The 12,306-nt window shown below is 39.7% G+C and overlaps 1 protein-coding gene across 4 annotated transcripts in view; it reads left to right on the top strand.

The window, feature by feature from the left end:
* The window catches only part of FILIP1 (filamin A interacting protein 1), a 200,186-nt gene that overhangs the window by 80,667 nt on the left and 107,213 nt on the right, over positions 1–12,306 (top strand). The window lies entirely within an intron of this gene.

The following is a 12,306-nucleotide window of genomic DNA, read 5'->3' as shown; positions in this document are numbered from 1 at the left end:
AGGATTTCCTTTTTAATAAATGGTGTTGGGAAAACAGGCTAGCCATATGCAGAAAACTGAAACTGGACCCCTTCCTTACACCTTATACAAAAATTAACTCAAGATGGATTAAAGATTTAAACATAAGACCTAAAACCATAAAAGCCCTAGAAGAAAACCTAGGCAATACCATTCAGGACATAGGCATGGGCAAAGACTTCTTGACTAAAACACCAAAAGCAATGGCAACAAAAGCCAAAATTGACAAATGGGATCTAATTAAACTGAAGAGCTTCTGCACAGCAAAAGAAACTATCATCAGCATGAACAGGCAACCTACAGAATGGAAGAAAATTTTTGCAATCTATCCATCTCACAAAGGGCTAATATCCAGAATCTACAAGGAACTTAAACAAGTTTACAAGAAAAAAACAACCCCATCAAAAAGTGGGCAAAAGATATGAACAGACATTTTTCAAAAGAAGATATTTATGTGGCCAACAAACATATGATAAATAGCTCATCATCACTGGTCATTTGACAAATGCAAATCGAAACCACAGTGAGATACCATCTCATGCTAGTTAGAATGGCGATCATTAAAATGCCAGGAAACAACAGATCCTGGAGAGGATGTAGAGAAATAGGAAAGCTCTTACACTGTTGGTGGGAGTGTAAATTAGTTCAACCAATGTGGAAGACAGTGTGGCGATTCCTCAAGGATCTAGAACCAGAAGTACCATTTGACCCAGCAATCCCATTACTGGGTATATACCCAAAGGATCATAAATCATTCTACTATAAAGACACATGCACACATATGTTTATTGCAGCACTATTCACAATAGCAAAAAATGGAATCAACAAAAATAGCAAACTTGGAACCAACCCAAATGCCATCAATGTTAGACTGGATAAAGAAAATGTGGCACATTTACACCATGGAATACTATGCAGCCATAAAAAAGAATGAGTTCATATCCTTTGCAGGGACATGGATGAAGCTGGAAACCCTCATTCTCAGCAAACTAACACAGGAACAGACAACCGAACACCACATGTTCTCACTCATAAGTGAGAGTTGAACAATGAAAACATATGGGCACAGCGAGGGGAACATCACACACTGGGGCCTGTCAGAGGTTGCGGGGCAAGGGAATGGATAGCATTAGGAGAAATACCTAATGTAGATGAAGGGTTGATGGGTGCAGGAAGCCACCATGGCACATGTATACCTATGTAACAACCTGCATGTTCTGCAAATATATCCCAGAACTTAAAGTATAATAATAAAAAAAAAAATCTCAAAAAAAATGTGGAAGTTATGTGCTAGGTTTGCCGGACTAGAGATAAGAAAAAAAAAAACTTTCTGAATGGCTGGTGCTGAGAGGAGAAGCAGGACTATGCCTTATGAGATAAGTTACTCTCAGCTTAGACCTATGTGTCATCTGGCTTGATATGTATGGAGCATTTAGTGAGTTGTCTCCCAGATCTCCAAAGACCACCTATTGCTCTCTCTTTATGGGGTGACTGTATATGAGTCAGATGCCCTTACTCTGGAGGTGGTGTTCTGAGGTTATAATTGCCTGATGGGTACTTCCTGCCTGCTACACAGACAAAATCAACTCACTGATACTGTGGTATTGCAGTAGAAAAATGGTTTAACACAAGGCTGGCCAAGTGGAAAGACTGGAGTTATTACTCAAGTCAGTCTCCCTGAGAATTCAGGGGCTAAGGCCTTATGGATAATTTGGTGGGCAAGGGGATAGGGAATAGGTGCTGCTGATTGGTTGGGGATGGTATTATAGGGGTGTGGAAAACAGTTCTTGTGAGCTGAGTCCATTTCTGGGTGGGGGCCATAGGACTGGTTGAGTCAGGAGTCATGGGTCCAGGTGGGGTCAGTCAGTTGCCAGAATGCAAAAATCTGAAAAACATCTCAAAACGCCAATCTTAAGTTCTACAGTAGTGGTGTTATCTATAGGAGCAATTGGAGAAGTCACAGATCTTGTGATCTCTGGCCACATGGTTCCTGAGCAGTAAGGCATTATAGAAACTATGCCTACATTTTAGCAGAATTCAGTCCCCTCCCATAATCCTAATTTCATGGTTTTTCATTAGTTATAGGTCCCTGAGCAAGGAAGGGGTTAGTTTTAGGAGGGATTATTATCATCCTTGCGTCCAAGTTAAACTATAAACTAAATTCTTCCCATGGTTAGTTTGGCCTATACCCAGGAGTGAGTGAGGTCAGCCTGCTTGTGAGGCTAGAAGCAAGATAGAGTCAGCCATGCTAGAGTCCTCTCACTGTCATAATCTTTGCAAAGGAGGTTTCAAGGTTCTATAAAATATTAGAACTCTAAGGCGCCTTTGAAGTGTCTTATCTACCTCACCTCCTTTATATTACAAATGTGAAACTCACATATGAGTTTTGTGACTTGCCCAAGGTTGCACAGCAATGTAGAGTTCTAAATCCAAATTTCCTATCCTTCTGTTGAATGTCCTTCCCATTATATCACTTACATTCTATGGAGGTTCAAGGGAAGTTGGGCTCCAGGACCTTTCATATATTCTTGGCCTCCAGAATTTCTTTAAAGTAGACTCACATTGTAAACTCACAGGCTGAAGCTATTTTGTGAAAAGATGAAACTTTTTAGGTAAGAGAAATTTAAGGTTTTTTTTTACACCAGGGAGACAAAATGGGATCTGAGCCTCAAAGTTTGGTACAATCTAGATGATGAGTAAAATGGCAGCAGGCAGGGATGCCACAGGGCCATGTGAGCTGGGCACTGCACAATTCTGGGGGGGCTTCATATTCACTACTCTAAGGATGGTGTCTTCTGGAGTTGTGTAACAGTGCAGGCTTTGGGGGATCACATCTCCAGGTAGAAAGAAATAGGGTGACATACAAAGAAAATAGCTTATAGTTTTGGGAGATAGGATAAGATCAAGTCTGCCCATAGTAGGTATACCTTAAAAGTGACCTGGGGAAAAGGAGGAGATGGAGGTTCCTTCAGGCTTGTCATGCCAATTTTCTCCTTTACAGACTCCTTTTTGATCTCTCTCATTCTCTCCAACTCTATATCCAACATTTTGGACACTGTAGACAATTCTATGTGTTTTCTGGTACACCAGTGCCCTGTCACTTTTGATAACTGTTAAGTGATCTATGGAAAATTGTTGAGCCAATATTATAAACAACATGACCTTTATTGTAGGCCTTGGCTCTTTGCAAAATATGCACATTTGCTGTTTTGTTTGCCAGTCTAGGTATCCCATGAACTCCTGAAGTGCACCTTTAATGGATATGTATTAGAAATGGAGTTGCATCTACCAGAGATTTTGCATTTTAGGGAGTCTTGTCTAGAACCAGTAATGTGACCCTTGTCTTGAAGAGGGACATTTTTCAGACTTTTCAAGCCACACCTCTGCAGATGCAGCCTGTCATCTCAGCACAATGACTGGCCTGCATTGCCTGCATGAACTAGCTGGGATGGTTTCCATTATTATACCTCTGTCAGTGACTGCTTCCAATACCAATTACTTTCTAATAAATTGGAACATTCTTATTCTCTAGGTGAAAAACCAGTTACATATTTCCCAGTTTAAACTGAAAGTAATAAAATAGTACCCCGGCCCATCATTTGGGCACCATGATTAATTTCCCCTTGTATTAGTCCCAAAATAGCACTTTTAAAAAGTGAGTAAACTTGGCTGTACTAAGAATGACAGAAGTTTGAAAGAAATGGTACTCATATCAAAAAGCCATAACATAGAAGATCTGGCAAAAGGATATTTGTGCAGAATGATTCAAGAACAAGGGACAAATTAATTCTTTTTTCTTAATGCAAAAAAATAGCCATTTTATATAATAAATTCCCTTGATATTTTTACTTGGCTACATTTTAGCAAAAAACGATCTAAATTTGGTTTCATTCTTTTCCCTTTTGTTGTTATAGTTAGCTCCCTTCTGCCTGTGTATAAGGAGGCACAGAGTAAACTAGATTACACAGCTGGATAGTGCACCACTATTCCATTTGGCGCTGGTATTTTCCAGGCTAAGTCAGAGACAAAGTCATAGACACATTGACTCTTGACATTGAGAGTCAAGAATGACTCTCTCTTCATTCTGAATGAGTGACAGAAGAGGTGTTGTATACTTCAAAAATAATTTATAAGGCCAGGCGCGGTGGCTCACGCCTGTAATCCCAGCACTTTGGGAGGCTGAGGTGGGCGGATCACGAGGTCAGGAGATCGAGACCATCCTGGCTAACATGGTGAAACCCCGTCTCTACTAAAAATACAAAAAAATTAGCTGGGTGTGGTGGCAGGTGCCTGTAGTCCCAGCTACTTGGGAGGCTGAGGCAGGATAATGGCATGAACCCGGGAGGTGGAGCTTGCAGTGAGCTGAGATTGTGCCACTACACTCCAGCCTGGGCAACAGAGTGAGACTCTGTCTCAAAAAAAATAATAAAAAATTTATAAAATAGATAATTCGTCTGTGGATTGTTAGAAACTTCTTCTATTCTGTAACTTCTTAACTCATAAACACATTCTTTTGGGGTTCCCAGCCATTTTTAAAAATATTGCTCATTAGTTTCTCTTTTCCTCTTCATCACCTACTATAGGTGAGCCTCCTATATGTGCTTCTTTCTTACCAAGAGAGTTCATTCATTCTTTGGGCTTTAATTAATAAATAATTAATTCAAAATGGATTGATCTTACAATATTTAAGAAACATTGCTGATGCCAGGTGTGGTGGCTCACACCTGTAATCCCAACACTTTGGGAGGCTGAGGCGGGTGGATCACGAAGTCAGGAGTTTGAGACCAGCCTGACCAACATGGTGAAACCCTGTCTCTACTAAAAATACAAAAATTAGCTGGATGTGGTGGTGTGCGCCTGTAATCCCAGCTACTCAGGAGGCTGAGGCAGGACAATCACTTCAACCTGGGAGGTGGAGGTTGCAGTGAGCCAAGGTTGCGCCACTACACTCCTGCCTGGGTGACAGAACAAGACTCCGTCTAAAAAAAACAAACAAAAAAAAGAAACATTGCTATTCGAGAGATTTGAGGAATGCAAAGACACATAATCATAATACTTGTATTTGATGGGCTCCTACTATGTGTCAAGTATGGTTTTAGGCACTAGATATTACAACAATCATGAAGAAAGAGCTCATGACTTAGGATAGATGAATAGATGAGAATATACAGGAATGAGTATTGTATTGGGTAATTGCAATATAAATTACAGGAATACAAAGGAGGGAAAGATTATGAAAATATGGGAGCTTCACTAAAAATTTGGACTTTGAAGAATTGGTGGGTTTTGGGCAGATAGAGATGAGCATAGGGGCCAACATGAGCAGAATCAGAGTGGGTGAGAAAGTCTGGGCCGTGTTCATTGGTGAATAGTCTGGCTTTAGTGAAGTAGTATTTTGTGGAGGTAAAACGACACCTCCATTTACAGACTACAAATAAGAGGTCCTCCTTTCCCACAAAATAGTCTGAAGGTGTGAGGATTCCAGGGGAGTAGAGCGATGTAGAAGTCAGGGGAGTAAAGGTGAAAGAGTATCAAGAAGAGAGGCTCAGTTAGTCAAATCAGCAGAAAGGCCTCGTCAGACAGGACTAAAGGGCATTCTTTGGGTTTGTTAATTTTAATTTCATTGGGAACATTTGTCAGAGCAGTTTTAGTGAGGTTAAGCCCATTTTCAGTGGGTTGAGAAGTTGTTAGATATGAGTTCTAAATTTCTTTTCAGAGAATCAGTATGTCAGTATGTTCAATTCTTTGCCTTCTACTTTTAAACTTAACTTCCTCGTAAAGCAAGCTTTTTCGATTATCTGCTCCACCCTGACTCATTCCGATTACCTACTCCACCCCGACTCATTCCGATTGTCTGCTCTGTCATAACCATTTTTCCCACCAACCACTCACCCCTGTCAGTCCTTTAAATTAGCCAATCAGAATTAGTTTAGCCTGTGCGGTCTAACCCTAGCCAATAGGGGAACGACACAGCAGCAGGGGCCACGTGCGTCAGAGATAAGAAGCCCTTCCCCTCCCTTGTCAAGTGCACTCACCATTGCTCTATCTGTAAGGGCACACCCTTCTATAGAAGTAACTTGCCTTGCTGAGAATTAAAAAGAAAATTTTATATTCGAGTGCTATTTCTTTTGCGGCACGGAAACTTTATTTATAACAAAGTGAAGGGAAGTTAAGTAAATAATTTAGAAAAACTTTATGTTTTTTTTTCTTTTTTCTTTTTCGGTAATAATTAGATTTTCTGGGTTTTTTGTTTGTTTGTTGTTGTTGTCGTTGTTTTACATAGCCAGAGAAGCTAATTTTCCTTTCTTTAGCTTAGTGGAAATTAATTGTGTGCCACAGAGTAGGCCTTTAGGCCTACATTTGTTGGCTTCCTGATTTGAAATTACATGTTGCTTTTCTCTACTTTGAAGCTTTAAGTGAAACATGGGATTTTTAAAAAGTAAAAGACCAAAACAGTGTGACTTGAATGCCAAGTCCTATGGGGAAATGTGATAGAATCAAAAAGGTGTGGTAGTTGACTTTATTAGTGTTGACTCTGGGCCTCAGTTTACTCCCCATGTGTTCTAATGGGGACATTTCCTACGTTCTGGGGTTGTTGTCATTACTAAGCTTAGCCAGTATAGATGTTATTTGGAAAAGTTTGAATGAGAAAGGCATAGAAAGAAGACAGTAGCTAGAGGGAAACTCAGGTCAACTGAGGGAAAGACACTTTACTGTGTTTACAGGTTAAGAGGTTGCAGGACAAGAAAAAAGCAGAGTCAAGGATGTAGAAAAGAGAAAGAATTTTTGATGACAGCATCTTGGAGGATATAGGAAGTGGTGAATCAAAAGTATGATTTTGGGTTGAACTTGGTTTTGGTCTTGAAAAGGAAGGAGACCCTTCCTCTGTGATGGAAGGAGGGAAGATGAGTGGGGCTAACATTTGCAGCTGAGGGGCGGGCAGTTGAGGTAGATCCCCCTAAAGCCTCAGCTTTCTCATCAAGGAACAAAGTTATGGTCTGCTGAAAGTGAGTGGTGGTCCTGAGGATGATTATGTACATGCTGAATCGTTGCAGAGGGGAATGCTAAAGAAAGGTGATTATGTACAAATACAAACACTAATGGGTGAAATTTAGGATTCAGCAGGGAGAGACCATGCATTTGCAGTGGCAGCAGTCTGTTTAGAAGCCTGCGTGTAAAGGAGGATACATATTTTATAGCACTGGATCTAGGGTTGCAGTTTCCAAGTGGGTGCAGTGAAAGGATAGAATATGTTGGTGAGACAGTGCCCAGCAGGAAGAGATCTTGGGAGAAGTGGGCAGGCCAATGGCAGGACAGGCAAGAGAGGTCTGGAAAAACTGGAATTTGAGCTATTTGCATTTAGGGTTTCTGGTATGGCAGTGTTGTTTTGTTTTGTTTTGTTTTTGGGGACAATCTTGCTATATTGCTCAGGCCATGGGCAGTGGCAGTGGCACAATCAGCTCACTGCAGCCTCCAACTCCTGGGCTCAAGTGATCCCCCCACCTCAGCCTCTCAAGTGCCTAGGACTATAGATGCATGCTGTGTGGCACAGCTTTAACTATTGCAGGGTCTTGGGTGCGGTCCTGGGAGTGGAAGTGAAAGCAATTGGAATTAATGAGGTCCAGAAATGGTGAAGTTAGGACATTGGCTAAATCTCCCATTAAAAGTTGAAACCTCCTAGGATTATGGCAGGATTTGGAGTGGAGTGCAAGTCTGTGTCATCTAACAAATATGAGCATTGGGGACTAGAAGGTCAGTAGATAACTGGATAACTGCTGCCAAACTACTTTTTCTGAAGTATTTCTCTGATCATTTTATCTGTTGCTTAGGAATTTAGAAGAGGTCCCTACACCTTATCAGATAGAAGTCTAAATTGCTTAGACTGGTCTGAAAAATCTCCCTCTTAGCTATGAAATCTCATCTATAGAGCTACTTAACATGACCATTCCTATCTAATCAGGCAGTCTCTACATTTTTTCCCCATACTCACATACAATCTTAAAATACTTGCAAGACATAAATTGGGGCTCTCAAGGAAATTCAGGATATGTGTGTATTTTTGTCCTATCCCATACTTTCCTCCTGTACCAGTCAATATTTCTTTTTCTTTTTCTTTTTTCTTTTTTTTTTTTGTGGGACAGAGTCTTGCTTTGTTGCCCAGGCTGGAGCACAGTGACATGCACAGCTCACTGCAGCCTCAATCTCCTGAACTCAAGGGATCCTCTTGCCTCAGCCCCTTATGTAGCTGGGACTGTAGGCATGCACCACCACACTTGGCTAATTTTTTTGAATTTTTATGGAGATGGGGTCTCACTATGTTGCCCAGGCTGGTCTTGAACTCCTGAGTTCAAATAACCCTCCCATCTCAGCCTCCCAAAGTGCTAGGATTATAGGCATGAACAACTACACTTGGCCCTATTCAATATTTCTTTAGGGGCCACTGTAGGCTCACTTCCTCTGTGAAGCATTTCCTAATGACTTGCTCCCCAATGCTTATCTTTCTTCTGCCATGAAATCCTACATTGATCCTTCATGAAGTGAACCATAGCACTTAATACACCCACATTCCCTAAGTATTTTATGTACTTACACCTTGTTGCCCAAAAAAACTTCCTGACAGAAGCTGTGTCTTCTGCATCTTTCACGTGCCTCATTATATCTAGAAAAGGATTAGGCATATCATTGTTACTCTATTAGTAACTGGTGATTAATCTTGAAATGTTCTAATATTTATACACCCTATGAGACAGTCATAAGATTAATATTTTTAACATCTGCAAAACACTGAATTATACAGGAAAAGTATAAGTATCATAATATATAATGTTAATGAATTAACAGTAATGGTCATAAATATTTACAATGATATTACCATTACAATACTATGATTCTACTTTTCTGTCATTTTTAACAAGAGATGTCATAACTCTATTGGGAATGGTGATAATCAGTTCAGATGGAATTACTTGTGCAACCAAGAACAATAGGCTTATCCTTCAGGGGTACCATTTATCACTTTTTTCTTTAAAGATGGCTTTTCTTTTTCTAAATGAGTTCCATTTGTCACATGGGAAGGCCTCCAGTAGAGTCCCTGTGCTTCTGAAGAATGACGCTTTTAGTTACTCTCTATGGCTTTTTAAATTGATGACTCACCTGCACTTAATATGCTCCATCTTTAGAATCTCAGGCTGAGGTCACCCTGAGCGAGGCTGCCCAGTGAAACCTCACACCATCAAAATGGTCAACGTGCTGAGAATGGCATGTCTTTGCTAAGTTTAGGAGGCAACAGAGAGACAGGTTGCTTTCTGATTAAAATCAGAACCAGATCTGATTCTTTGTTGAATACGATGCTTCAGAATCTCATGTGTCCAGTAGTATTGTTCATATTTTGGCAAAGAGCTTTGTTGTCTGATTTTCATTGTTTCAGGCAGAATACTTTTAGGACTCCTAATAGAATCAGAAAGTTGGCTTTCCTGCAGTGAGAATAATGTCCTCATTGGTGTTGTAGGGGAGAACTTTAGTTTTATTGAGAAATGTAAAAAAAGACATATTAATAAAGAAAATCTCTCATAAATCCTTTTATTATTTTACAGGAATCTGGCCATAGGAAAATACCACATAAGGGTAATATGTGAAAGATGGAGATTTCCCCCTAAATGGCTGCAGCCTACATTTTCCTCAGTGAAAATGGTCTCCATTTAGTAAACTAAATTATATATAAATATTACAACTTACCTGTACAAATATTTCCCAATTATTTGGGGATGTGCTCTTTTTACATGGAGCATTTTCAAGTAAAATTAGTTTGTACAGATAACTGGTATGAGAAATGTATGTTAAGTGGGGTAGGACTTGGGGCATGATGAATTTGTGATTCCAGAAGACTTCCAGGAGAGATATCATGTAGAACACTGCCAAATTTGAAGCTTGGGAGAGATAAGGTCTAGATCTGTGCTGTACAATAGGACTTTATTTGAAGAAGGAAATGTTCTATATATGCCTTGTCCTGTAGGGTAGCCATTAGACACATGTGGTTTGCAAACTCTTGAAATGTAGCTAATAAGACTGAGGAACTAAATTTTAAATTTTATTTAATGTTAATTAAATTTAAGTCGCCACTTGTGGCTCGTGGCTACTGTATTGACCAGATGGATATAGAAAAACAAACAAGGTACTAATCTGAAGAGACCATGGATGAAGCAAAGGGATAAGAGAATAGAACGAAAAATTAACACCAAGGAGATTCTCTTAGAAAATATCTATGGTTAAGGGTGGTAAGAGAGAAAAGAACTGGCCAAAGAAGAAAACAAGACATGGTTAAAGAGAAAGGTAGGCGATCAGAATGAAGATGTTTCATGGATGCAAGGGAAGGAGAGAATTTCAGGAAGACATAGTTCTCAATGCTGCTGCAAAGCTGGAGAATGAAAACTGACAATAGGCTATTTACTGAGCCGGCATTTAGAAGGTGTGTTTTCCAAGGAATGGTGAGGGTTGATACCAAACTACTGGTGTCCAGAAGTGCTTGGGTAAACTTCACTTTTGACAAGTTTGTGGATAGATGGCAGGGCTATATCTAAGGAAATAGTAGGGGTGGGGAAAGGCTTTTTGTTTTGTTCTGATTTTTTTTTTGAAAAAGGACACTTAAACGCTTTATAGATGTTAAGTACAAACTTCTTTCATAATTTCCAGTCCTATCCTTGCTGTCTTTGTCTTCCACAGATGCTTTGATGTAGAAGTATTTTACCTATAAGACTGAGATCTTCTCAACTTCTTTCCGCAACAAAAATACTCTGTTCATTGCCTCAACTTTCTTTACTTCCCCTTTCACTAAAAGTAAAGTGTCTCTTTTTGTCAAAGCTACTTCTGTTGACTTGATCCTACTGCCTTCCCATACTAACATATCTCTTACCCTTCCCTCCCCCATCCCTGAATCTCCCATGGCCTTTAGCACCAGACTGCTGGGGGGCCTGGAAGCTTTCCAAATTAAGGGGGCTAGATTGATCAAAGCTCCTGCGGTTCTCTAGGCATGGAATTATTATCAGAAAGGTCCCTACCCTCTAGGGAATATAGACATGAAATATTTGGGTCACCTTTTTCTAACCATCTCCTGACTGTATACATGCTCTTCTTTCCTCCCTCCATTCTATTCAGGTACCTATAGCCTCACTTATGTAAACTCATCTCCATCTTTTTCTAAATTGACTATTTTTAACAAGACTTGTACTTGTCCATGTTTGTCTTTTAAAGAACTATTTTAAGTTAACAACTTCTTGAGAATATACAGCGTCTATAAAGCACTTTGATAGGTGCTTTTTGAAAATTACTTTGTAGTTGCAATTGGCAAGTATAAACTGGGTTTTCTTTTTTAAATAAAGGGCATATTTCCAGTTCAATTTTTTTCTAAAGTATTCCATGTTAAATGCAAAGGGCTGGCTTTGGTGGAACCTTCAGCATAGCGACCAAGAGTGAGGCTGTTCCAAGGAAACAGGAAACAGGTCACGATGAACACTCTGGATTTGTTTTCTACCTGTCACAGTGCCTAACGCCTGCATCACTTTACCTATTTTTTCCACAGATGTGCCAGTATTAGTGGCAGAGCTGTCTCTCAGCCAGGAACCAGATGGGTTCCTGCTCTGAGAACACTGTCATCTTAATGTCCTGATTGCTGGGTGAAATGATAGGATGCCTGGAATTTCCTTTAAAAGGCTCCAACCCCTCCTTTTCAAAAAAAGCATATGAAGAGATAGATGGTGCATTATACTCTTCAGGTTACTTTGATGTATGTTTAAAACTTTTTCATAATACAAAGATTAAAAACAAATAACATATCAAATGACAAAAGAAAAATAATATCTGTGTTGCCCATGTGACCTTCTTGTGCTGCCTAATATATGCCAGGATTTTCATTATTTTATTTAATAATCACAGTAACCCTAAAAGGTTAGATGAGGTCTGAACGGAAGCCCAGAGGGTTTAAGTAAGGGTTAAGAGCACCTCCTTGTAAGGTGTACCATGCTCTTCTGACCCCAAACCCAGTGACCTTTTGTTTCAGCATGAATCTCCAAAATCTGTGGCATCACGTTGTTTTCACATTTTGTTTTTAAATAATTCCACTTTATGCTAAAGACTGAAAGCTAATGATTTTAAATCACAAAAAACCAACAAATGTATATTAATGGCCTATTGTATGGTAGTAAAATAATGTGCTGCTATTGTCTTAGCAGTCCAAGTTGAGGAGCAAACTCACGGGAAAAGAGAACCCGATTCCACAGATAAGAAGAGGAAACA

Source organism: Pan troglodytes, chromosome 5 (assembly GCF_028858775.2).
Source record: "Pan troglodytes isolate AG18354 chromosome 5, NHGRI_mPanTro3-v2.0_pri, whole genome shotgun sequence".
In the NCBI taxonomy this organism is placed as follows: domain Eukaryota; kingdom Metazoa; phylum Chordata; class Mammalia; order Primates; family Hominidae; genus Pan; species Pan troglodytes.
The sequence above is the reverse complement of the archived record's forward strand: the minus strand, read 5'-3'. Positions and strand labels throughout refer to the sequence as shown.